This window comes from Phyllostomus hastatus, unplaced genomic scaffold, assembly GCF_019186645.2.
Source record: "Phyllostomus hastatus isolate PE091 unplaced genomic scaffold, TTU_PhHast_1.1 phas_contig_402, whole genome shotgun sequence".
NCBI classification, from domain to species: domain Eukaryota; kingdom Metazoa; phylum Chordata; class Mammalia; order Chiroptera; family Phyllostomidae; genus Phyllostomus; species Phyllostomus hastatus.
In genome coordinates this window covers 15,226,021-15,250,551 of record NW_025333873.1, presented here as the reverse complement: position 1 = coordinate 15,250,551, position 24,531 = coordinate 15,226,021, and the positions used below count along the sequence as shown (strand labels likewise).

Below are 24,531 nucleotides of genomic sequence, written 5' to 3'. Positions count from 1 at the left end.
CGGCTTAATTATTAACTCTCTCTCCGATGCGGGCGGCCTGCCCCAAGCGTTCATGAGACGCTAACCCCTTCCTCTCGCTCCACGCCGCCCGGCCGCCCGCGTCAGGAGAGCAGCAGCGCCCTCGGACCCTGCGTGCGGGGCAGTGGCAGCACCACGTTTCTCGCCCCTGCGGTCACTCACCAGCGGGAGCCACGTGCGCTTCTGCGCCAGCAAGGCCGGCTGCAGCCCGCCTGCCCTGGGCCTGGGGCCACCCCCACCCCTCAGCAGCCCGGCTCCTCCCGGGGCCTCCTCTCCCCACCCTCCCCCTCACAGATGCAGTCGGTTCCTCCCCGGCACCCTCACCCCTGCCTGGGCACCCGTCAGCCCACACCATCCAGGTCACCTTCCTCCCCTCCCCCGCCCCGCCCGCTGCAGTGCCTCTGGGTGCTGAGGGGGGGGCCTGGATTTCCTTTTCTTTTTAACCTTTTTTTTTTTAGATTTTATTTATTTATTTTTAGAGAGGGAAGGGAGGGAGAAAGAGAGAGAGAGAGAGAGAGAAACATCAATGTGCGGTCGCTGGGGGTCGTGGCCTGCAACCCAAGCATGTGCCCTGACTGGGAATCGAACCTGTGACACTTTGGTTTGCAGCCCGCGCTCAGTCCACTGAGCTATGCCAGCCAGGGCTTAACCTTTATTTATTTATTTATTTATTTTATTTTTTAATGATTTCACTCATTTTCAGAGTGGGGAGGGAGGGGAAAAAGAGAGGAAGGACCGGTCTCCAGCACAGCGGTTTGCCGCCCCCCAGGCTGGTGTCCCGAAGTCCACGGTCAAGGTGTCGGCAGGCACAGCCCTCCGATCTCTGCCTCCACGGTCACGCACGCTCTCCCAGATTCTTCTCTGCACATCCGTCCAAATGGCCCCAGGCTACAAGGACACCGATCATTGATTAAGCCCACCCCTGTGACCTCACCTTAATCCAACTGTAGCTGCCAACATGGTTTGACCAAATACAGTCACATCCGCAGGTACCTGTCACCGGACAGGGGCCCAGCCCGGAGCGGGACTGCCCAGGGCCAGCTGTCACGTGTGGGTTCCTGACTTCGCGCAGGAAGGATCTCGCAGCACCAGTCCAGGGGACAATGGGGTGCATTCACCGCAGCTGGGGACAGTGACGCCAGGAAGGGCTTAGCACAGAGGAAGCGACAGGAGAGCCCACTCAGGGCCGCCTCAGCTCACTGGGAAGTCAGAAAGAAGGGGGCCTTGGGGACAGGTGTGGGGGGTCAGCCCAGGACGAGCTGCCACTGGCCACTGCCCACTGCTCCCCTGGCTGCCAGTATCGTGGGGACCCTTAGAGTTCAGGAGACGCACGCCTGTCGGGGGAGAGAAGAGGGAGGGAGAACCATGGGCGTGTTCCCCGGGCGCTGGGCCTTTTGTCTTGAGTGTCTTTCTCTCGCTCTTACAGGGGGATCTCAGGGGACCGTTTCAGCAGAATACGCATTGGCTTTTCGGGGGGTGCTCTCTCAGGGTCAGGGTCTCTGCTGGTCGGTGGGCGTCAGGGCCGGGGGCCTAGTCATCGCAGCTGGTCCTGGGGGCGCCCGCCTGGTTCTGCTGCTTTTTCTGGCCCTGAAGTCGAGACCTCGACGTCGTCTCCAGGGAGGTGACCTTCTTTCCCCGGCTGCAAGCTGCTCACCGGTGCGCCCCACTGTCTGTCCCAGTTTCCCTGCGGGCAGGCCTCTCTCGGACCCGGGGGTCAGGACTGAACATTCCCTCGGCGAAGACACAGCTGTGCCCAGGACACCAGTGCCGCTTCTGCTGGAGCCTGGGTTTCCCTATCTCTAGGATAACGACCCCCCACCCCAGGGAGGTGGAACCCAGCCACCTCCTGGCACAGACTCCTCAACCTGCTCTTGCAAAGGCACACGTTTGAGACAGCTCTCTCCTGCACACGGATCAGAGTGAGGGTGGGAACATCCCAGACGAAACCCGGAATCTCAGCTAATTTACATGCTTTTAAAATTAAGGAATCGCTGGCAAACGTGGCGCTTTATAAAGGATCACGACTGTCTTGAAACATCATCGGTCCTTACACAGTGAAGAAGCACGAGCTTAGACAAAGCGCAGTTCCTCCCCGATCATCCCACCCAACCCCCCAACACAGCCCCGGGCACAGAGCAGGGTCCCCAAGAGCTCGGGTCTGGGGTCCGGCCCATGTCCCCACTAGCTGCCCACTGGCCGCACTGCAGACCGTGGACGAGTCCCCTCAGCGGCCCGAGCCCCAGTGCCTCCTCCTCTGGGAAGTACTAACATCCACTCGTGGGGCTGTGGTGAGGACGGACAGAAACAGAAGATGCGCGGACCCTGAGCGCTCAGGGACCTGCGTGTTAGCTGCTCTGGAGCCATGCAGACACGTCTCCGGGGGAGGGGACACCCCAGCTCACAGCCAGGTGGCTGGGCCAGAGGTGCCGTGGGGCCCTCGGTCCTCAAAGGACTCGCCCAGTTCCAACCAGAGGCTGCCGGCCGAGCACGGCCAGGCACCACGGAGGCCCACAGACCACTGGGGGAGCCCCGAGGAGTGCGCAGGGCTGGGGCTGACAGTGACAGGGGGCTTAAGAGTCGGAAAATTTTAGTTTAAGTGATAGCTATGAAGCTTAGCAATCAATGCAGGTAAAAGCTTTGTTCCGGGAACTGGAGGACCACCCGCCCTGACTCCAGGACACCACAAGCAGCCCCACCTTTGTTCCTCGGGGGAAGGGCAAGCAATTCAAGAAGATATCTAAGCCGTTGTGCTCCAGGGGGAGACACCCACCAGACCACGCCTGGGGAGCAGCCTAAGACCACCATCCAGGGCAAGAATGCCTGGACTTGGTTTTTGTTTAATCCAATTAACTCCTCCCTGAATTTCAAAGCCCCTCACCACACCTTGTTTACCCCGCTATCAAAGCCTTGGCCTGGAAAGAAAAGACAAGATGGTCTGTTAGGGTGTGCACCCGCCATCTTCTCAGATCGCTGGCCATCTGAATAAAGCGCCCATAAAGGTTCCATCCCTGTCTCTGCTCAGGTTTATTGGGTTTGGGAGTGACAGGCGGCCCAAACGCCGGTGTCTTTTCCAGTTTCAACAGCTGGTTACAGGGAGAAAGTGGTCCCCCCGCGCCCCGCCTCTCCCAGACCCCTCCCAGCTCTCACCTCCGAGGGTGCAGACCAGGCCCCCACTGGGCCCCCACCCTCGGGGGCTCAGCAGCAGCCCCAGCCTGGGACCTCAGGCCAGAGCCTTGACAGTAACCTACTTCCCACGGGTGACTGAAACCGACCTTGTTCCGGAAATGCCACAGGGTGCTCTGAGCCCTTGTGGGCTCCCCCGTGGTGGAGAATCCCGTGCCCGGGAACCAGGACCCGCCAACCGTCCCGCCTTCCACACTCCCTGCGACCTCCGCACTCACACACCCTGGGCCTCCAGGGTCTCCCTGCACCCGTCTGAGTGCACCTACGCCCACCCCACCTTGTCCCTGCCCCCCCCCACCCCCCGTGTCTGACATTCAGGGCCTGAGACAGCACGGCCCAAACCCTTCCCCTGGCGGCAGCTTCCTCCCTCGCATTCCTCAAATGTCTTCTCCGTGTCTGTGGTCCCTGCGGGCCCGCCTCCGGGACTGCTGTTCGCGCGAAGGACACTGGGGGCTTTTAGAAGATCAATGAGAATGAGCCCACGGGGAACTCCGTCAGCCGATGCAAAGAGCTCGGGGCTCGTTATCCGGAAAACCCTCCGTGGGGCCGCCTGCCGCAGGGCCGCCTACCGGGTGTCCACCTACCGCGTGCCCACCTACCGGGTGTCCGTCAGGGTCATTCACTCAACATCAGCCACGTCCTACTCCCTGACGCTTGTCCCTAGTGCGCCCCCACAGTCGCGTGGGGTGTCCCCGGGCAGGGCTGGGTGGTGCGGTTTTGTGGCAACAGACTTTGTTCTTGCTGTCGCCCTCCTCCCTCCGCGGATGGGCACTGAGAGAACATAACACACACACAGCAACCCCCCAACACTGGGCAGCGGGGGCAGAGAAAGGCTTCCCCTGGGCGCCCCTGGCAGAGGCCAGCGGGTGTCCAGGCCCCCGAGAAGGGAGGAGGAAGGACATTCCCGCAGGGGGCCTGACCCGGGGGGTCCCCAGAGCACAGAAAGGCTCCCCCAGGGATGTCTGCACGTGGCCTCCGTGGCTGGGTCCCTGGATTCCCAGCTGCGGTGGGCATTTTCGGAGGCCAAGGCAGGCCCTGAGAGCTGACCCGTGCCACCACGCACCCCGGGACGCGTGCGAAGTCACAGCAGCCCCCCCCCCGACTTCGTCCCGTGCTCCCGGGCTGAGCATCCAAAAACTGACGGGTGGAGCCCCCAGACGCACGGGAAAGGGCGCCGGCAGCGCTGGCTTCACCCCGAGTCCGTGCGTGCGCTCTCCTGACGCCCAACCCTGCAGCCTCTCAGTCCCCCCAAGCGGTGACGGTGCCAGCCCCACCGCTATGCTGACTGTCCCGGACGCCGGCAGTCACTGCTGCCCCCCACCGCCCCTGCCCCCCCCCCCCCACCCCCACGAGCTCCTTCGCTGCGGGGACAGACCACACACCCTGCGTGATCCCCAGGAGACACCCCCCGGAAAGGGTCCCCTAGAAACCGTCCCCAGAAAACGGACACCTCCACAGCCTCGGGGGCTCCGAGGGCTGCCTTTTCAAAGCTGCAGGAGCCCCAGGCCGGTAACCCAACACCCCTTTCCGACAGGCGCTCCGCCGCGCTGTCTTCTGCCCAAACACAATGGTCCTCGTTAGCTTTCACTCGGGGCTTTGAACTCGGCACAAAGCCCCCCCCTCCCCGGCTGCCCGCCGGAGCCGGCTCCCGCCAGCGTCCCCTTTGTTGTCTATTTTTAAGGTGTTTATAATGGAACCTTTTTCTGCTCCTTGCTCGCCCCCCTACGAGGCGAAACCTCCGTCTAGGAGGATATGCTGCTGCTTCCAACACCAGCAGCTTTTTCCGTGCCTGCGGAGGAAACGAAGTTGCTTTTGAGCGGGGTGTTCTCAGCACTCGGGGGAGGGGTGGGGGCGGCAGGGAGCCCGGGAGAGGTGCTAAGGGGCCGGCGCTAACCAGGCCGCTGCGTCTGCCTGCGAGGCCGAGGCCCTGCAGGAACCAGGCCAGAAAGGGGGCCGGCTGGCGCCTGCTTCTCCCTCTGGCCCTGACCCACCTACACGCTGAGTTCCAAGAACTCCCTGGGAAGTTGAAGGACTCAAATGCAAAGTGCTTTTGTCCCTCAGAAGCAACGTCGGAGCTGTCCCCTGGGATCCAGCTTGTCCCCAACGTTTGATTCCGTCCCTGCAGTGGCCGGCCTCCCAGGTGATGGCAATGGGCATGTCGAGTCCCAGAATGGGGCTGTTGCAGGGGAGGGGGCGGTCAGACAGGGAGTCCCCTGTCCCCTCCGCATAAGGTGAGCGTGGTTGGGGGCGGGGGGGGGCATTGCACAGGGGGCCAGTTACCGCTCACCCCTGCCTCCCTGGGGACGAGACCCTGACCCCTGACCAGAAGTGTGCTCCACAGCACCCTGTGGGGGGGAGGGGGGCCAGACACGCCTGCCCACCCCTCTGTCTCTGCGTCCTCTCTCCCCCCCCCGCGCCCCCCCCCCGTGCCAGTCGCTGCTCTCTGCTGCTGCCATCATCAGCACAGAGGGGCCACTCCCCGATGTGCTGGCGTTCCTGGTTCCCTACGCTACCTCGGCCCTCTCACCAGGCTCCTGCCAAAGTGAATAAACTTTGTGGGGTGACCACGACACTTCCTCGCTGCCTGCAGGAGGCCACCGGTCCCGGGGACCCCGTGTTTTCTCTGGGCTGCACCGGCCTAGACCAACCCCGGACGGAGAGTGGGAGGGTGGTCCGGGACACAGTTAAATAAATTCCCCACAGCAGATTCTTCTCAAAGTTCGCTTTCTGTTGAAAGGTGAACACAAGGTGTGCCGGAGACGTTTGTCACAGGTGAATGCTTATCACCCTCCAGATGGGCGACTTTTCGTCCACTCGCTGCTCCCCAAAGCGAGGGGTCTCCACAGGGTGATGGAGCGCCACTCAAAGACCAGCGAAGCCTCATCTGAAATCTTTCCGGAGGTTCGACTGGGCACCCAACGGCAGCCGCATCTCTGCCCCATGAGGGCTCAGGGTGCCCCGGGGAGGGTACCCACAGCCCTCAGAACAAGGCACGTACCTGAGCGGCCACTCCTGGCTTCTTCCCTCTGCTTGTCCCCCTCCGGCCTGTGGGCTAGAAGACGGGGGGAGGCGAACGTTGGGTGTCATGGGGTGGGTGTGGAGGGAGACTGGACGTAGACACCAACCCACTGCTTGTAATGACCTGTCCGACCTTGACCAAGCTCTGGGTCCCACCATCGCAGAAGCACGTGTCCACCCCATGCCCCACATCAGGCCGGCCACTGGGCACTTAGAGGCGGTTCCCATCACCCCCAGGCAGGTGATGTACCTGGTTCGGGGCGATTTAACGCTGGAGACTTTCTGGATGTTCACCAGGGGCGCGGGCTCCTATCGGCACCGGGCGGGTACAGCCAGGGATGCTGCCAAGTCTCCCACCAGGCAGAAGCTGGCCCCCGTGACAGAGTTACCTGCTCCAGCTGTGGCAAGGTGGGCACACCTGCTCCTGAAGGAAGAAGGGCGGACATCATTAGGAGAACACAGGGGTGGGGAAAGGCAGAGGCACCCCAGGAGGGCTGTGCCGCCTCGGACTCCTCCACTTCCCGAGGGGGTCAGAGGGGGAGAGCCACACGCATGAACGACAGGGAGTGGGGGGGGGGGGCTGTTGGTCCCCTTCCTCCCTGCCGCCTCCAGCCTGCTGCTGGTACGCTCACGGCTTTAAATTAGGAATATTGGTGGTGTGCTCATGTATGTTTAAAACCAAACAGAAATTTCCTGTTTCCCCAGCACAAAATAAAATTCAAGTTTATAAAAGGGCCTGTAAAATCTCATAATCAAGCCCATTAGCCAAGCAAAATGCTCCACTCTGATTTTGTGGTGCTTAGCTTTCTTTTCTTAGCACGCTTCATTAGCATGCTGTTAATGGGTGTGCTTCTCGCCGGCTTCTTGAAATTGCTGAAGAAGAAAACACACGACTTTCAAGCACAGAGACGGAGAGATGCCCCCTCCCTTTGTGCTCAGAGGCTGGGGGGGGGGGCGGTACAGGGCGGGGGGGCTCGTGGAAATCCAGCGAGGCCCACCCCACGTCTCTCTGCAAAGCGCCGGAATCTGCTCCTGCGTTCCCGGCTCCCGGGGGCCTCGTGGCCAGTGGCCTTGCTAATTTCCAGCTCTTTTCTGCTTCAGGAGACCAGATTTTCCTGATTAATAACAAAAGGTTTTGTTGGGATCCGGGCTATTTCCCACCATGGCCATGCGAACCCGGGCAACGCCAACTGCTTGCATTAGCATTTCAAGGCACTTCCTGTGACGGAGGGCAAGAAAGCCCCTCGCGGTGGGTGAAGCCCCTTCTGGCCTCTCTGGTGACATCTGGTCTGGCTTTTACCGCCAGAGAGGAAACCAGATAATGCCAGGCTGCTCTGATTTACAGCTCTCGCCCTCCGGGGCGCCCTGCTGCCCACGGGCGCGAGGATCCGCCGGTCCCTTCACCCAGGAGGGAGCCCTGCAGAGCCAATGCTGGGTGTGTCCTCCAAGCTTTTAATGTTTTTTCGTGATTTCTTAATTCCATCTGCCTTTTCTTCTACACCACACAGGACTATCCGAAACATCGGTTAGGGGGGATATCGTACATGCTCATGGCTGCTGACGCTGTTTCATCGCGAACTCCCCCAAAGCTGGTTCTCGGGGTGCGAGGAATGGGACAGACTCGGTGAGACCTGAAATAGGCGCGCACACAGGTGGGGGTGGCGTGCCCAGGGACAGGACACAGGGCCTCCCCTGCCCATCTGTGCCGCGAGCTCCGGGGCCCCTGCCCGGGGTCACCCGCGAACAAGGCTGGAGGCCGGGTCCAGCCGGTTCCCCAGTCACTGCTCATTCCGAGTCCGTTCGCCCCCCACGCGGTGGGCGACCGCTGCGCGCCATCAGGGCCTCCTCCGGATCGGGGCTGGCAAGGACATGAAGTCCTGGGCTGCCTCGGGACGGTCAGCCAAGGTGTGCCCCTCTCCGACACACCCACTTTTCCTCCCCTGCCCCCCCAGCCCGCCCCAGGCCCCAGAGGTATCTCAGAACCTTACACAAGCTCCCCGCACAGGCGCCTGCCCTGGGGGGCGGGGCACATGTTTATCACCCGCCACCCCCCGCCCCCCAAGGTCTCATCGCACTGCGGTGGGGCCCCCAGCCTCCTGGCTCCCTCCCCTGGCCCCCCAGATGCAGAGGCCTGAGGGCTGGGGACTGGTCATGTTTGGTCCTGCGCAGGCGTTAGAGGCGACCCCAGAGGTGGGGGGGGCCGGTGAACTTGCTGTCCGAGAGCCTTGTCATCCGTCGGGCAAGTTCAGCCCCACGAAGAACAGAGGGGGCTCGGCTAATGAGTTGTGCTCAGACTCCAGCAAATGACATTTGCTCAACTAATGAGTGTGTTTGAACTTTGTTTCAACTGGCCCAGGCCAATCGCACGGGAGGGGTGGTGAGAGGCCGGGGGGACTCTTGGGGGGACTCTTAGGGGGACGTCATCGGCAACTCACATGTGTTCTGCTCCGTGCAAGGATTCCCTTCGATTTGATATGACATTTAAGAGCCCTTTTTGGAAGGAAAGACGAATACTCTCTTCTCTCCTCTATTTGCCATAACCTCACCTGGCTCTGCGCACAGCACAGCCAAGAATACCCGTCACATTCACGGCGAGCAGTCCTGGGCCGTCCCGCAGACAGGCGGGATGCGGCGGCTTCAGGGTCGCTCCCGTTGACACAGCCCAGGCCCGTCCGGGCTGCTCCGAGTGCTTGGGCTTGTGGCCGCGTGTGTCCCGTGCCCACGTGCGGACGGCGGTTTGAATGCAGAGTTCCAGGCCCGGGAGGAGACGGACTCCGGCCACCAGCCGGAGGCACAGAGGGGCCGGCTCGCACAGGAGGCGTGCAGGAAGCCACATGCTTCGACTGTAGGGCAACTGAGATGCAGGCCAGCTGACCCCGGCTTTTTGCGAGTGCCTCGTTCTCTCTTTCAACGCCTTCCCAGAGCTCCGGACCTCGATGCCTTGTTCGGGCAGCCCAGGACCTCGAAACTCGTCCTGGCAGGTCGCAAAAGACAGCTCCTGCCTGCTGACCTCCGGGGGCCGGCGGCTCAGGCAACCTGAAGCCCACCTCAGAGACCTGGGCATGAGATTGTCTCTGGGACCGCCGCCCAGACCTTGAGGATGAGCCCCACAGGGCGTGCCTCAGAGAGGTCTCCTAAGTGGGTCCCCTCCTCCTCCGGTCCCCGGAGTCTCGCCCTGGGCTCAGGCCCTCCACGTGGCCCACCCAGGAAACTGCTGAAACCTCCTACCTAGGGGCCCCGAGCCCACCCCCATCAGCCTCCCTGCTGCTGCCCAGCCGGGCTTGCTGCACCTGGAAAGCCTTCCGGGTCTGGCCAGCGCCAGAAGTCCCCGGTGCAGGGTACAGCCAGGGCTGGGAACGTGGGCTCCGAAGCCAGATCTGCTGGCCGTGGCTCCCACCCAGTGGCTCTTCAGAGCTGCCCCGCTGCCCCTCGGCCCTGCCTAAGTAGGACGCACGACTCTCTGAGCTCACTTCTCATCCCTCCCCCAATTAGAAGTCGGGGCCTGTCCTGGATCCTGAACTTTCGGGACCCACTCCGCCGTCACCTGGCTGGGCTCTGCCCCACTGGGCTACGGGTATGCTGTGCGTTACGCCGTTTCCCCCCAAGTTCTTATGGCAGCCCCAACCCTCAGGAACTCAGAGCGGGACCTTGTTTGGGGACAGGGTCTTTACACAGATAAACAGTTAAAGTGAGGTCCTTAGGGTGAGTCCTGATCCAATATAATGGCGCTCTCATAAAAAGGGGGAATTTGGACCCAGACACTCGGGCGGGGAGGAGGCCATGTGAACAGAAGTGCCCCCTGCGAGCCGAGGAAGGAGGTGGGGTGGATTCTCCTCCGGGCCTCCAGAAGGAACCCGCCCCACCGCACCTCCACTGGGGCTCCATAAGGGGACACACTGCTGCCTGCTGCTCAAGCTGGGGCACCCGCACAGGGCCACCCACACCCACTGGGGGCCCAGGGCCCGAGCAGGCCCCGCCGACGCGTGCCTCGCCCAGGGCAGCCACGCCACCGGCAACAACACCCCACGTTCCGGCGGGCCAGCTTTCTGCAGGACGTCGGGAAGGAGCTTGGGTCCGAGGGCTCGGTGTCCACAGGCGACTCACAGACCCTTCCACGATGGCAGGCGGACTCGGAAGCGGGGAGAAGAAGGGGGAAGACTAGGACAGGACCTTGGCTGTCCCCTAGCCCGGGGCGCAGTGAGTATCAGAAGTGGGCCTGTCCCTCCCCCGCTGTGCTCCCGGCACAGCTGTCACCCTCCCCCCGCCCCCAGCAGGAGGGCTGGGCGGCAGGGAGGGGCAGGGGAAGTCCACCACCTTCCCGGCCTCAGGGGTTCTCCCCAGGATGACAAGAGACTCTGGATCTAGGACAATACCCCTGCTCCCTGACTTCCCATCACTCTCCTGCTCAGGTTCATTCCCGATGCAGGCCCCGCCCCTCTCCCGCCTCAGCCTGCACTCAGGCAGGCAGCCCTGCGCGGTCCCAGGTTCCGGTGCGGGCCCCAGGTGTGCAGAGAGGCCCCTGAGCGGCGCCCCGTCGGCAGCAGGTGGGACCGAGCTGCCCCTGTGTGTGACACGGGCAGGCATGAGCCCCGGGGGGCCGCCCCAGGGTCTGAAACACAACCCCTTCCTTGGAGCTGTGTGCCCACCGCAAGGTGTGAGCAGTCAGCCGCAGGCTCTGCAGGCTCTGCAGGCGGCAGCTTCCGGGACCTGAGAGCTGTCTTCTCGCCAGACTCCGCCTCAGCCCAGATTCCGCCAGACAGGCCTGGTCCAAGGCAGGCCTCACCGGGCGGGCCACCTGGGGCGGGCCGAGTCCTCCTGTGGTCACATGGAGCACTGGGTTTCAGCCAACCTTGACTCACTTGGGTCAGACCCCTGCACCATAGCCCCCGGCCTGCCACCATTTCAGAGACCCCCCACCTGCACTCCCCCCACCCCCGCAGCTGCAGAAACTGCAATGCACAGGGTCAGCTACCCCTTTCCAAGCCTCAGGGGCCCGGGGCTCCAGGGCGTGGCTCCTCTGGGCTGTCCTTCCAGGGCAGACACACCCCTTCCGCAGCCTCCTCCTCCGGCCTCACTCAGCGCCCGCGCCCCTCCTCCCCTCACCCCTGTCCCTCAGGAGTCCCACGGTGTGTCCCTGCGACAGAAACCTCACACTTCTGCTCCTGCACTTTCACTAGTGGGTGACTTGCTGGCCCCCGAGGAGGATGGGGCCCCCTGGGTTGCAGACGGCCCCCCAAAAAACTCAGAGCAGGCAGCCAGGTGGTGGGCGAGCCCACAAAGGGAGGCCACACGGAGGAAAGAGTCCAGCCAAGGGCCAGGCCTCGGCGCGGGCACCAGACCCTCCGACCCCGTGGGCCCTCGCCCAGTCCCGGGCCCCCAGAACCGTGGCCCGGAGGTGGTGGCTGTCATGGGGCTGCGTTAGGCCATGACGTTGAGCCTGACCCGTATTTGGACTCTGACTTACTGCGGGTGTTCTTGGTCTTTGCCTTTTCCCTTTTATGACCTTCCTAAATCACGGCTCCTCCAGAAGTTCAGCTTTTAATAGCCGAAACGCCTGTGCACCGTAGTGTCACTACAAAACCTAGTTGTCTTCCTTAAATATCCCAGAGCAGTAAAACTAAAAATATGACCGCGTGATGTTGGCTGGAGTTACCAATGGCCCTTCCACGACACGTAACTTCCCCCTTTCCTTGACCTGAGTCTAACAGGAAAATACACGGACAGATCACTCGGAAGACCCACATCTGTGGGAAATGGCACATAGTCATCCCTTTCCTTCTTCCCGTGCCCCAAGATGCCTCCACATTCCCTCATCGCCCCCACCCCCCCATGGGCGCCCCAGCTTTCCCAACACCCCTCCCTTCTATCCATCACACCTGTGCTTTGACTGCTGGCCTCACTTATCCATCAAATCTCTACGCGGTCAGCAAGCGCTTGTTGAATGAGCTCCACATGGGGGCCGCCCTCCCAAATACCTCCCCAGCCCGCCGCTGGACTTCCTGCTACGAGCACCTTCTCCAGCTTTCAAACGCTTGTACTCGCGGGCGCAGCCACCTACCCGCCCCAGCTGCACCCCACAGCCGCCAGCCAGAGACGGCCGCTCAGGGGACCACGCAAATGCGATGGAGGGTCCCACGGGCGCCGGAACAGAGCACAGGACTCACACACTGCCAGTTACTTTTTCAAACTCACGGTGTATTAATACTCAGAAAACCCACCTTAGTACCCAAGAATTCCATGTGAACCACTCCGTGGGCGCCCATCAACCACATACTGGGAAAGGCATGCAAGACACAAATAAATAAGTGAAGCATGGTGCCCGACCTTGAAGAGTTCCCCATCTGGAGAGAAAGTCAGAGGCAGGCATGAGGAAAATTCACCCGCAGGGACATAGGGGCTCGCGCACAGGTGAGCCGGACGCTGCTACAGCGCGGGGGAGGGGACGCTCCCAGGGTGGGAGGGGCTGCAAAGGCTTAACAGCGAAGGGCAGACTTGAGCGGGTCAGTGAAGGATGAGTTTTGTGCGATAAAAAGGGGAGAAGGGGGGCGGGCAGCGGGCCCCGGGAGGCCTGAGAGAGGCTCTTTACCTCCGCGAGTGAACCTGTGCTAGGGCCACACCGACGACGCTGGGGCGCAGTGGGCCAGCCCCGGACCGAGGCCGCGGGGAAGGTCTGAGTGCAGCCCCCAAGGGGGCGTCCAGCAGCGCCGTGATGGAGACGAGCCCGGCTCCCGTGCAACACCCGAGTTAGTGCGGAGAGCCGTGGCGACCAGCACGCTGCGTTTCCCGCACCAACACGGCATCAGCTGTTACTGATTTTGTTTCTGGCTCATTTTCACGGGTCACAGGCAACTCTGCGTGTGCCCGCTGCTGTGGGTATTTGTGCACGATTCGTTGTTGTTTTAACCGATAACGCCCTTCGCCTCCGGGGCAAAGGAGGGAAAGACCACGACGCGGGGACGCAGGCGGCACCCCGGGCTCCTCCGTCCCGGCCCGGTCCCGGCCGGCGGCCCGGGGGTGCCGCCCCTTCCGGGGGGTCGGACGCGCCTCACTCAGCAGCTCGCCGCGGCCTCCGGGCGCCCCCCGCCACCGCGCACACCGCCCAACGCCCTCCTCCTCCGTCCCCCGAGCCGCCGTCCCCCGCAGGCGCAGCCCCGGCGCGCGCGGGCGGCCGGGCGGAAGCGGGCGCATCCTGCCGGAAGCGGCCGCCCAGAGGGCCGGAAGGCGCAATCACAAGGGGGCGGGGCCTCGCGGAGGGGAGCGCGCCTGCCCGGGACGCGCGGCTTATCGGAAGGCCGTGGATGGGGGTGAATCTGGGGATGAATTAGATCGCAGGTTGCAAAGGAAAAGGGTGGAGGCATCGCCGGCTTTCTGGGCGCCCTGCGCTTTCCCTTAAAGGCACAGAGATGGGACTAGCGGCCACCAGGCGGGTGCGCCGAGGAGCCCCTCGGGGTCCCTTGCAGCCGGCGCCCCGGGCACCCCTCTCTGGACATGGGACCCCCCCCCCCCCCCAGCTCTCGGCGCCCTCCGTCCGCCTTTGCAGACTCCCAGCCTGCGCTCGTCCCGAGTTGTGGTCGAGCCCCTTCCTCTTCTGCCTGGACTGACTCCTCCTTCACTTGTCAAGACAATGATGACTTTTACGTGGAGTTTCTGACTCGAATCCCAGCCAGGAAGTGAACTTCTTTCCAAAGTTCTCTCGTAGGTTCCGATTTCAGCTCATTGGAAACAAGACTTACCCTAAGAAACGAAGCACTTAAAAGGTGTAGTTCGGTAAAAGGGAATCAGTTTAGTCCCGCAGGCCTGACCATACAACACTGAGGACACGAGTTTGCAGCAAACTGCTCTGTCCCTCGATCCAGCCCGAGCGAGGTGGGGGTCTCCTGTCTGCTTTCACTGGGGACTCCAGCAGCAGCCACTGTGGCAGGCCACGGGTGCGGTATTCAGCACTTTGCTCCTAGAACCACCGATTCACTGTGTGAGCCGTGAGCCAGGCGCCTGGCTCACCACTCTGCCCGCACCCTCTTGCGAGGTCCGCCTCCCAGGAACTCTTGCCTCCTGTGCCCCAGGCTCCCCCCGCTGGGGTAAGCCCCCTGCTGCAGGCTCCTAGCGCCCCAAGTTCACCTCTCCCCTGGAACTTACTATTTTGCATTACAACATATCCCTTTGTCCATCCCTCTCACCCACAAATTTGTGTCTTTCATCTTTGCTTCCTGTGCGCCTTATTCAGTAGTTGCCACAGCCCTGATGCTCGCGTTGAATAAATGAATGAATGAGTGAGTGAGTGAGGGAATGAACATGTCTGTCCCACAGTGAGCACACAGATGTCAGTTTATTGGTGAGTCTCTTCTTAAAGATATGTGGCAATGACATAACTGAGCCGCCAGCCGTCCTGGGCTCGGTGGCTCTGATTAGCATGAGAATCACTCTGTCCAACTGCGTCTTCCCTGCCACAGCTTCTGCTCACCCTGCCTTCAAGCCAAAGCAGAGTGCAAGGCCAACTGTGCAGCACCAGCGTTGGACTCCCTGTCCATGCCAGAACACCGACCTCTCGGCACACCCCCGTCCTGAGGGTCCCCAGCAGCGTGTTCAGGAAGCAGAGGGCTCGGTCCCTCCACAGACGCTGTCTTAGGTGTGTGTCCCCTTCAGGAAGCGGACCCGGGCTCCGAATCTCCTGGTCTCAGTTCAGCTTAGAGTCTCAGCCGTGTGACCCTGTTTGTTTCCTCGCACACGCGCGTGGGCTGCAATGCCCCCATAATGCACTGCTGCCCGCCACACTTGTTTCTTTGGATTGAAGCTGGACGGGGTTTTGCAGAAAAGGAGATGAGCAAGCGGGCTAACACCTTCATAACCCTCGAGAACCCTGAAAGACGTTCGTCAGTCACTCCTGACCTTTCCTCCAGTGAAATCACCGCACTTCCACGATCTTGCTTTAAAAGATCATTACCTCAAGCAGGAGGAGAGAGCTGTTCCTGGCACCGAGAAGGCGAGGCTGGAACCGCCCCTGTCCTGCCAGGACAAAGAGCCCGTAGGAATGGCGGCAGGGCCGTTTTATAGGCACAAAGGAGCTAAACGTCAGGATCTTCACTTTCGTGCCAATCTCAGCGGCACGTCCCTGCCGGGGCCAGCTCCCAGCTCCCCGATCAACCGTGGACTAGTGGACTCGCTCCGAAAATGCTGATTTTCATTGGGTGTTAAATCGGGAATTCCAGGGCATCGCAGGGTGCTCCCCAGGAATGAACTTTCAAAGCGCTGACATTAACACCAATGAAAAAGGGACACGCGCTCCCCACTGCCCTTTGGAAATGGCAGCGATAACATTCCAAATTAAGATTTCTGGATGGGTAGCACCTCCGGGCAAGGCAAGGGGAAGGGATTCTGCAGCAGCTCGGCCTTCTGCGGTCCCCACGCACCTGCTTCCCCGCCCGGCCACGGGGACCCTGCGTGGGCGGTGAGAGCGAGGCGGCAGGCTCACCCCCTCCCCCATCCTTCCGTCTATACTCAGCGGTCCAATCCCCAGGGACCTGGGCACTTTTCTCTCCCTGCCTTTTGGGTCTGGCCCTCCCGCTGTCCAGCAGCACCGCGCAGCCAGCAGCCAGTGTCTGGACCCTGGCTTCCCCGAGCCCAACGTGGAATCATCTAGAGGTAGAAGACTTGCGTCAGGGAGCCCATGACAACCTGGTGCCGGCCTTCCAGAGAAGGAGACCTGTGCATCCAGGTCTTTTTGCTTCTTCTTATGTCAGGCACGCCTGTGACCTGGTCGGGTGTCTTCTATTCACCGTCTATCATCTGATGTCAGGGGTAGGGGTGGGGGGTGGAGCCAGGTGCCAGCGTCAGGCGCGTGTCTGTCCGCCCACGTGGCCTCGTGGGTGAGCCCTCTGGAGGAGAGCAGAGAAGTGCTTTCTCCACGCGTGGCACCGCCGTGGGCATCGAGGGCGACTTTCCCTTCGCCCAAGGACTGGGCAAAAGCCAAAGGTGCCGCCTCCGGGGCGCCACTGCCAGTTAAAAATTAAACAACAAAATGAAACTCAGACCGCGTGAGATCACCGTTGTTACAAAGCAATCAATCACCGGGTTTCTCCTGCCCCCACAGAGCTGAATCACGTTTGCTTCCGGTCAAGGTGGTCAAAGTCCCTCGCAAGCGGTCACCCAAGTCCGTGCTCGGCGCTGGGGCCGGCTCTTCGGCGTCCTTCTGCCTGGGGTTCCTGGCTCAGCCGAACATTTTCTGAACATTCACGGACCGGCCGTCACCCCTTCCTGCCGAGTCGGGGGACCCGAGACTCGGCGAATGATCGACGCGATGCAGAGCGCGTTCCACCAGAGCGGCTTTTCCGGGGCGGCCTCCCTCGCTCCCCCGGAGCTCAGTGCAGGCCCTCTGCAGGCGTCGGGGTACAGGGCGCACAGCGGGGGGAGGCCCTGCCCTCGGGAGCTGACTTTATGAGAACGTCCCAAGGGGCGACAGCGAGCACCGAAACAGGCCGGCAGGAGCGAGGATGACCGCGGAGCGCCCCTCGCCCACGGGCCTCGGGGGTCAGCCCGGAGCCTGAGACGGAACCTCCAGTCCCACCCGCTCGGGGCGGGTCACGCGTCTGCACGACCCCTCCGCCGGCTCGTCTCCGGTTCTGAATCCTTACTCCCAGGCCCTGCCAACGGCCCGCACACAGGCGAGACACGAAAACCGACGAAACAAAAAGGTAGACCCTCTTCCAGTCCCCCAGCTCCGAGTTTTGACCCAAAAAGCAAAACCTTCCCGAAGCGGCACAGGCTGCCCCAGCGGCAGAAGACGCCCAGCTGAAAGGCCAGGCCTCCCCCCTGCGCGCTCTCCGTCCGTCCGGGAGCGGCACCACCACCGGGCACGGGGCACCCGGCCGGGCCCAGGCGGCCGCGCGAGTGGGCAGCTCCAAAGAGGCCGCTCTGAAAGCGAAGGCGTAACGCGGGGGCCCTGCACTGTCTGCGGGACCGAGTGGGCGAGCCCGCACGCTGCCCGGGGGGCGCCAGGCCGCGGGGCTCCCAGCCTGCAGAGCCCCGTCCCGAGACACGCGGGGGCAGCGCGGGGAGACACACGGCGGGCTCTCCACGGCCTCCCTCTCCTGCCACTGAAAGGAGAAGCAGCTCCAGGCTCGCTAAGCCTAAACACTTGGGGTAAGCTGCCCCTCTCCCCGCAGACAGGCAAAGCTGATGCAGCGGTGGGAGCTGTGACATCGGCTGGCTGGGCTGTCCTCGTCCTGGCCGCGGTTTTATTTTCAGAGAGGAGGGGTCGCCCGCTCGGCCCCTCCCCCTCCCCCTCCGGAGCCGCCCCCTGGGGGCAGCCCTTAAATCCGGGCCTTGTTTGTCTCCCCCCCCCCCCCCCCCCGTCCTCGTGTGTTTGATTTACCGTGATCTTGCTCTCCAGTGTGAACGTTCGCCACGTGTCGGTGGTGTGACAGACCATCCCGGCTCCCCGGGATGAGTCAGGTTGCTGAGTCATGTGAGTCCCCCGGGGGAAGTCGGGGGAGGGGCGGGGGTCACCCACGCCGGCTGGGGCAGACGCAGGGCCGCGGCTGGCCTCTGGGAGGGACCCAGGGACGAGGGTGGACGCCTCCACCCGCGGCAGACCCACCCCCCCTCCCCACCCCAGTTCTCACACAGCACCACGCCTGGTTGCCCGGTGTTCGCCAGAGCTGCTCCTGCGGGGGAGGAGATGAGGCCGGAGCGAGGGGCGGGAGGACAGACAGGAGCATTCAGCGGAAAAACGGAGGCAGAACGTCACCCCCGTCAAAACGCAAAGGTCACCTGGCTGGCGTAGCTCAGTGGATTGAGCGCGGGCTGCGAACCAAAAGTGTCGCACGTTCGATTCCCAGTCAGGGCACATGCCTGGGTTGTAGGTCATGACCCGCAGCAACTGAACATTGACGTTTCTCTCTCTCTCTCTCCCTCCCTTCCCTCTCTGAAAATAAAATCTTTAAAAAAAAAAGTTAAAAAAACCCCACAAAGGTCGCTTCAATGGGGTGGTTCTCCCGATTTGTCCTTGATGTCCGCGTTGTATGGCTTACATTCTAAAGTGAACAAACTCGTTTATTTTGATGGTAAATCATTACGTTTTTAAACGGCCCCTGAGTGGCTTGTTCCTGTAGCTCCTCCAACGTCCCCGGAAGTTAGAGCCCCCGCTGCCCGAGAAAGGGGCCGCTCCACTCCCCGCCTGGGGGTCTCATCGGAAATGCAGGATCTGCGGTCACGTGTGCTCTGCCAGGAGGCTGGGGGCCGGGCGGTGTTTCTCAAAGCAGGGTCCCAGGGTCGCCCCGGAATTGTGTGGAAAAATGTCAAGTCCTTGGCCCTACTCCTCACTGCACCCCCAGATTCTTAGGGGACAGGCCAGGGTCAGGGTCTACACATCCACCTTTCCCAGGAGCTTCCAGATCATTCTGGGCAGGCTCTCCCGGGCAGTGCCCCCGAGAACAGACGAGCCAGGCACCCCCGCCGCCTCCGTGACAGTGCGGCCCCGAGAGGCGAGGCAGTGCTGTCCGCGTCTGGTCACTCCGCTCCGCGAGAGACCCGCTCTTCTCCGTGCCGTCCCGTCCTCGGCAGAAAGGGGCGGAGAGAGCGGACACACCGTCCCCGCCTTGGCCCCCAATCCCGACCCGCGGCAGCTCCGTGCCCTCCGACGTGTTACTCAACCTCCCCGAGTCCCAGCCTCTCACTGCCCCCCCACGGAGCCCCTGACGCTGCAGGTCCTTCCTCGGTCCTTGTCCGGACCCGGCCTGCGGGCCCAGCGCCCGCCTGCCCCTCTCCTCCTGCGCTGTGTCCTCCTCACCTTCCGAGTGGTGTGAGCCGTGCCTCCGTCCAGGGTCCGCTCAGACGGCTCCGTCCCAGCACAGCGCCCCCCCCCCCCCGCCCCGCTGCACTGCCGTCGGCCTCCTCACCTAATAACCTGTGTGAGCCACACCCCGACTCTGTTTCTCTGTCTCTTCCCCCAAGGATGTAGCGTCCTGGTGGGGGAGGGGGGACTTATCATTTCTGCTCACACAGGACTGCTTGGGGCGTGGGGGGCGTTCAGTAAATACTCCCCGGGCGGACGGATGCATGGACGCCTGACCGGGAGCTCCGCGCACACTGGCCGCGGTCTCTGAGCCCCGAAAACCAGTCTTCCGGCCCCGCTGAGGTGGGTCCTGGGTGCTCGTGAGCGGGAGACTTTGCTCGCTGAAACCAGCTTTGCCACTTTACTGCTGACATGTTTCCATCAGACCTGCCTGCCTGTTCACTAGCTCACGCACGCGTTAATACAGAACTATGCGAACAGCTTCCTGCGTGTTTCCTCTTGCTTGCCTCCTTCGGGGTAGGTATAGGAACGTATCATACACCGTATATGCCCGTGGGCCAACCCCCTTCACGGGGCTTCCCCATGACCACGCCCCCCCCGCCCCCCGGGGAAGACACCCAGACGCTCGGTTTTTGCATCTCCCCTCCAAGCTCCCACCTGCTCTGCTTCCGCATCATTCGAGGCCCCTCGGGGAAGACAAAGACACCAAAGCCTCCTCGCTGTGACCCGGCACCCTGCCCACGTGTGTGTGCCCAGGCAGCCTGGCTGTGAGTGGGCGCTGCCACGGCGGGAGGACAGAGGAGCAGGACCCTGCCGTGGAAGGGGGGTGATTTCTCCTGCACCCCTGGCTGGAAAGGCCCCCAAAGCTGCTGGTGGGATGAGTGCACCCTGGTCCAGAAGAATTCTAACCCACCCTCCGGCCAAAGGTGAGGAGGCCCTCGTCCAGCCAAGGGTCCCACGGCCATCAGACCTGGCGAGGCCTCCATACGGCCGCCAGGGCTGGCCAGGGTCAACTGGGTGACACTTTGTAACACCCAGGACTCGATGACGTGAGGGAAACGTGAAAGCGCTAGGCAGCTTCAAAGAGAGAAACGTGCATCATTTTTCTTAAGCCAGCGTCCCTGCTCTGTGCTCTTGTTTCCGTTGACAGCGACCGCGTGGGGGCTCCCGGGCCTGGACAAGGCCGAGTAGATGTGCTTCGCCCTCTCTGCCCCGCTGCGCAGAGCTCCAGCCCTGCATGGCGGCTGTGGAACGGACGGCTCAAGGCTCTGGGAGGTTGGGGGAAGGGCAGGCAGGCTAGCGACTGCGGGGCCCTAGAAACGCCGAGGTGGTGTTTTCTCTGGTTTTCATTGTGCTTTGTATGTCCTGGGCCTGGTCCCGGAGACACAGGCACCCAAACACCAACGGGCAGCCAAGTGGGCAGGAACGAGGCGAGAAGCTGCAGACAGGGACCATCCCACCCGAGCATCGCGCAGGAAACGCAGCCCTAGCCCTGCCCCCGCCCCGCCCCCATCGGGTAGCGGCCCCGGCCACGTGGGGAGCCGCGCCCAGCCGCATCTCCCCTCCCTCTGCGGGGCTGGTGGCAGGCAGAGCGGTGAGCAGAAGCCTTCGCCTCTGATAGCCACCAATGAGGCCCCTTCAGCAGCACCCAGGAGACCACGCGGGACCCTTGACTTCCACTCTCACCCACGGGAACCAGGCTCTGTCCTCCTCGCCCACGGGGCGGCCCAGAGAGGGTGGAGTGAGAAGCTGGGGCACCCTCTGCCTTCCAGAGGTAAGAGGCCGCCACCCCCGCCGTGCCTGTGGGCCACACGGGGAGCGGCCAGGAGGCCCCTCGCGCCCTCAGCCAGAGTGGCGCCCGCAGAAGCCTGCTCCGACCGAAGACGGGAGTGAGATCCCACTTCTCGCGACACAGCACTCCCCACGGCCAGGCCTCCGTCAGAACCCCTGGTCCCGCCGCACCAAGAACCGGGAAAAGCTCCCCGAGGATGAGAAGAGACAGCCCACAGCTGCCAGCCCCGAGCTGACGTGCGGCTGGCATGAACTGGTAAGGGTTTTGCGGCCGCGATCAGAAAAGCCAGCGAGCGACTACGAACGTAACCAAAGAGAAGCAGAAAATCTCCGCAGAGACAGGGAAGAAATGAAAAAAACGCAGAGGGAGATCTTAGACCTGGAAAACCACAGCCAAACACGCACGCGCACACACACACACACGCACGCACACACGCGCACACGCGCGCACACGCACACACACGCACTGGCTGGGCTCGGAAGGCACAGGGGAGAGCGGAGCAGAGGGTGCCAGTGGACGTGAAGACAGGACAGGAGGGACGGCCCCGTCTGAACAACAGAAAGGACGCTACGAACGTGACGAGCTCAGCCCGAGAGCCTGCAACAGGAGACTGAATGTCCTCTGTCCTCAGCACCCCAGGAGAGGGACGAGAGGGGGGCTGAAAAAAACATGTGAAGAAATACTGGCTGAACACTCCCCAAATCTGGCAAAACACTTCAACCACAAGAGTCGAGACACCGAGAGAACCCTAGCCTGGAGAAAGCACGAAGGAACCCGTGCCGCGGTACAGCCTGGGCACGTTTCTGAAAACGGAAGACGGAGGAAGGGCAGAAGGCAGCACCGGGTTCGAAGGGGACAATGCGATTCGGGCGACAGCAGACTTCTCGCCGGAAGCCGTGGAGGCCGGGGGAAATGGTGCGGCACCACAAACGCCGAAGGAAAAGACGGCACCCAGGAAGTCTCCATCCAGCGAAAACGGCCCCTAGGGATCGGGAGAAAACAAGACTTTCCCAGGTGCAGGGAAACGAAGAGAGAGCTCGCCACCGGCCCACCTGCCCCAGAAGAGCGTCCGTCTAAGGGACGCTCTTGAAGCAGCAAGGTCATCGATCAAAGACAGCAGGGACAGCGGGAAGGGGAAAAAGGAAAAATGGGGGTAAATATGGTAAACTGTCTTTGTCCTCTTGAGGTTTTTAAAAACAAATGCCTGGGTCCTCAAGGGGTCCGAGATCCTCACCCCGGGGGCAAGCACAGCCACTGTGCGGCAGGGAGGTGAGGGGGTGCTGGAGGGCACCCCAGCCCCTCAGGGGGCGGCCCCTGCATGGCTGCACCAGCACCTCCCCAGGAGGCGGGCACAGGGGGCGCTTCCCCGAATCAGAATTTCTACGGGTGGGCGCCCGGCTCCACCTGTGGGGACGGTGACTCTTACGCCCACGGAGGTTTGAGAAGTCCACAGAGGGACCTTTGGTTAGCAGAGGCCCGGTCACTCGGTGCGACCTTTGGACAAGGTGAGAACACAGTGTTGGACACATTCCTGGCTCCGAGCGAGCCAGCCCGCGGGACTGGAGCGAATTTCGAAATAAAAAAGTAATCGATACCCTACCTGGGGTGAAGGTCACACAGCTACACAGAATCACAGGGAGTGTGGGCCCCAGAGGGGTCTGCCATTCCTCCGTGCCTCAGCTTCTCCCCCTGTAAGAGGAAGACAGCCCCTGCCTTTCCGAAGGGGGGTGGTGCGGGCGCGGGGTCAAAGGGAGGAGCGGACTCCAGGAGCCGGGAGCAGGCTGGTAAACAGTTACTCTTCACCGCGTGAATGTCTGACCTTCCCGTGAAGAGGCCCACCAGGCCGCTCCTTTGTCTGTGGGACGGAATGTCTCTGTGTCCTTCACACAGACGCCGGAAGAGTGGGCACGGTTCAGGTGCCCACATCTGACTGAATTCACGTGGCCTTTCCTCCGGGGTCCTGGCGGTGGTCAGCGGGGCACTGAAGTAGACGGAGGGTTCCTGGCTTCGAGGGTCAGGGGCACTGGGAGGAGGGCAGGAGTGCCCCCCGCCCCCGCTGCCCCGCAGAGCTGGCCAGGGGTGCCCAGGGGCGGCGCTCACCTGCCTGCAGACAGGGCAGCGGTGGCACGTGACAGTCTTGCAGCACCCTCGCGGGTTTCTCTCTACCTGGGACAGGAGGCCGTCTGTAAATAGTCCTGGAGCCGGCGGGGGCGGGGGGGGGGGGGGGGGGTGGCGGCCAGTATCAGAGTGGAAGCCTCAAAGACGGGGTGGGGGCCAGAGAAGGACGTCAAACTACTTTAAAAGCAGAAGTCTCTCCACCTTGGAAGGCAGTGATTAGCATTCCCGCGCTGGCAGCACTCCAAGCGCCCAGGGCGCAGGGCACGTGTCCACGCAGCGCGCCCCAACCCGGGCCCTGACCTGAGCCCCGGCCCAGGCTGCAGAGCAGGGTGGTGGGGCGCGGCGGGGCGGCGGGGAGGGGGTTGCAGGGCGGGCGGGTTCCTCCCCACTGAAGTCATGGACTTGGCGCGAGGCATCCGCGTGGCGCGCAAACGTGTTTTCCGCCAAAAAGCACAATGTGTTTCTTGTTAGGGACCCACAAGCCAGGGCCTCGGGTTTTGCTTGTGGTGCTGCGTTCCATTAGGATGCAGCTTGATTCCGGACAAGCTGGCCCTTGTGGCTGGCTGGAGAGGGCGGCCGCAGATTCCCACAGGACGACGGCTAGCCCCAGGCACCTGGGTGCGTGGCGGGGGGGCGGGGGCAGCGGCAGGGACCCCCGGTGACCCGGGCTCCCCACGGTGTGGGGGGGGGGAGATGGACCCGAGCCGCACACCCCGGGAGGGGGGCGGTGCAGACGCGGCGACGCCAGCCCCGCGCCCGCCAGCTCGAGGGCGGCCCTGGACTGTTTTCCGAGACGTTATCTCTCACTCAAGTCGATTTTTTGGTGACCGGAACAAAAGTCCCAGGAAAACCCTTTATGAAAAGCCAAACACAGGCACGCACCGGGGCACGTCGCGGCATCTGTTAACCAAATATTTGCTGTGTTGGTCGTTAACTCGGCCCCTCGGCCAAACTTCCCAAACTTTGCTTTCTTCGAACGCGGGGAGTTGAAAGGGGATCTCCCCAGGAGGAGAGCAGACCCCTGGAAGGGGCTGGATCCGGCTCGCGTTTTCCCGCGTGCTCTTGAGGTTCTGAGCGGGCAGGACCCGAGAATCCTCGAAGGAACCGGGCCGGGACCGGGGGGTAGGGGGTGGGGACTGCTAAGCCTCCGCGGAGGAGACGGGGGCGCTTTGTCCATGCCATTAGCTGCGCGCGCGTGCGCGCGCGACAAGGAGAGTTTAGGCAGGTCTTCAAAAATACCCAGAGGGAGAAAAATAAACATCCCCTTGTTTGCTTTTTGTGGCTTTGCTCCCTTTCCTCCCCTCTCATCGCCCCCGTAGTTAAGGCTGTCTCAAGCCCAAATTCGGTTATCTGGTTTGAGGGCAAGGGCTCTCTCTTGCCAAGATGTTAAATAAACAATGCAAGCAAAAACTTGAATCCTCTTGTAATCCGCAGGCCGTTTCCTCGAAAACCACCCCGCGCGGTGCTGAACCAGATAGCGGGGTCGGGAACAGGCGTGCCCCGGCCCCTGACTCGGAGCCAGCGGCCGCGGGCAGGGCGGCCTCTCCGGGACCCACGGCGCACAATCGCGGCTCACTCTCTGCCTGCAGAGGAGCCCCCTGGAGGGACGGGA

General features: G+C 62.6%; 2 long non-coding RNA genes across 3 annotated transcripts; one reads left to right on the top strand and one right to left on the bottom strand.

Moving 5' to 3' along the window:
* Positions 1-629: 629 nt before the first annotated feature.
* On the bottom strand, positions 630-22,938 carry LOC123822611. 2 transcript variants are annotated; one of them, XR_006786373.1, is made up of 4 exons: positions 22,402-22,938; positions 6,470-6,643; positions 6,200-6,253; positions 630-906 (listed from the first exon to the last, which is right to left on the bottom strand). It is a non-coding gene; the product is annotated as an uncharacterized LOC123822611 (long non-coding RNA). The 2 variants fall into 2 exon arrangements; XR_006786372.1 differs by lacking the exon at positions 22,402-22,938 and adding an exon at positions 17,588-17,837.
* Positions 15,928-17,972, top strand: LOC123822613. Its single transcript, XR_006786374.1, has 3 exons — positions 15,928-17,355; positions 17,606-17,680; positions 17,831-17,972. It is a non-coding gene; the product is annotated as an uncharacterized LOC123822613 (long non-coding RNA).
* Positions 22,939-24,531: the final 1,593 nt, after the last annotated feature.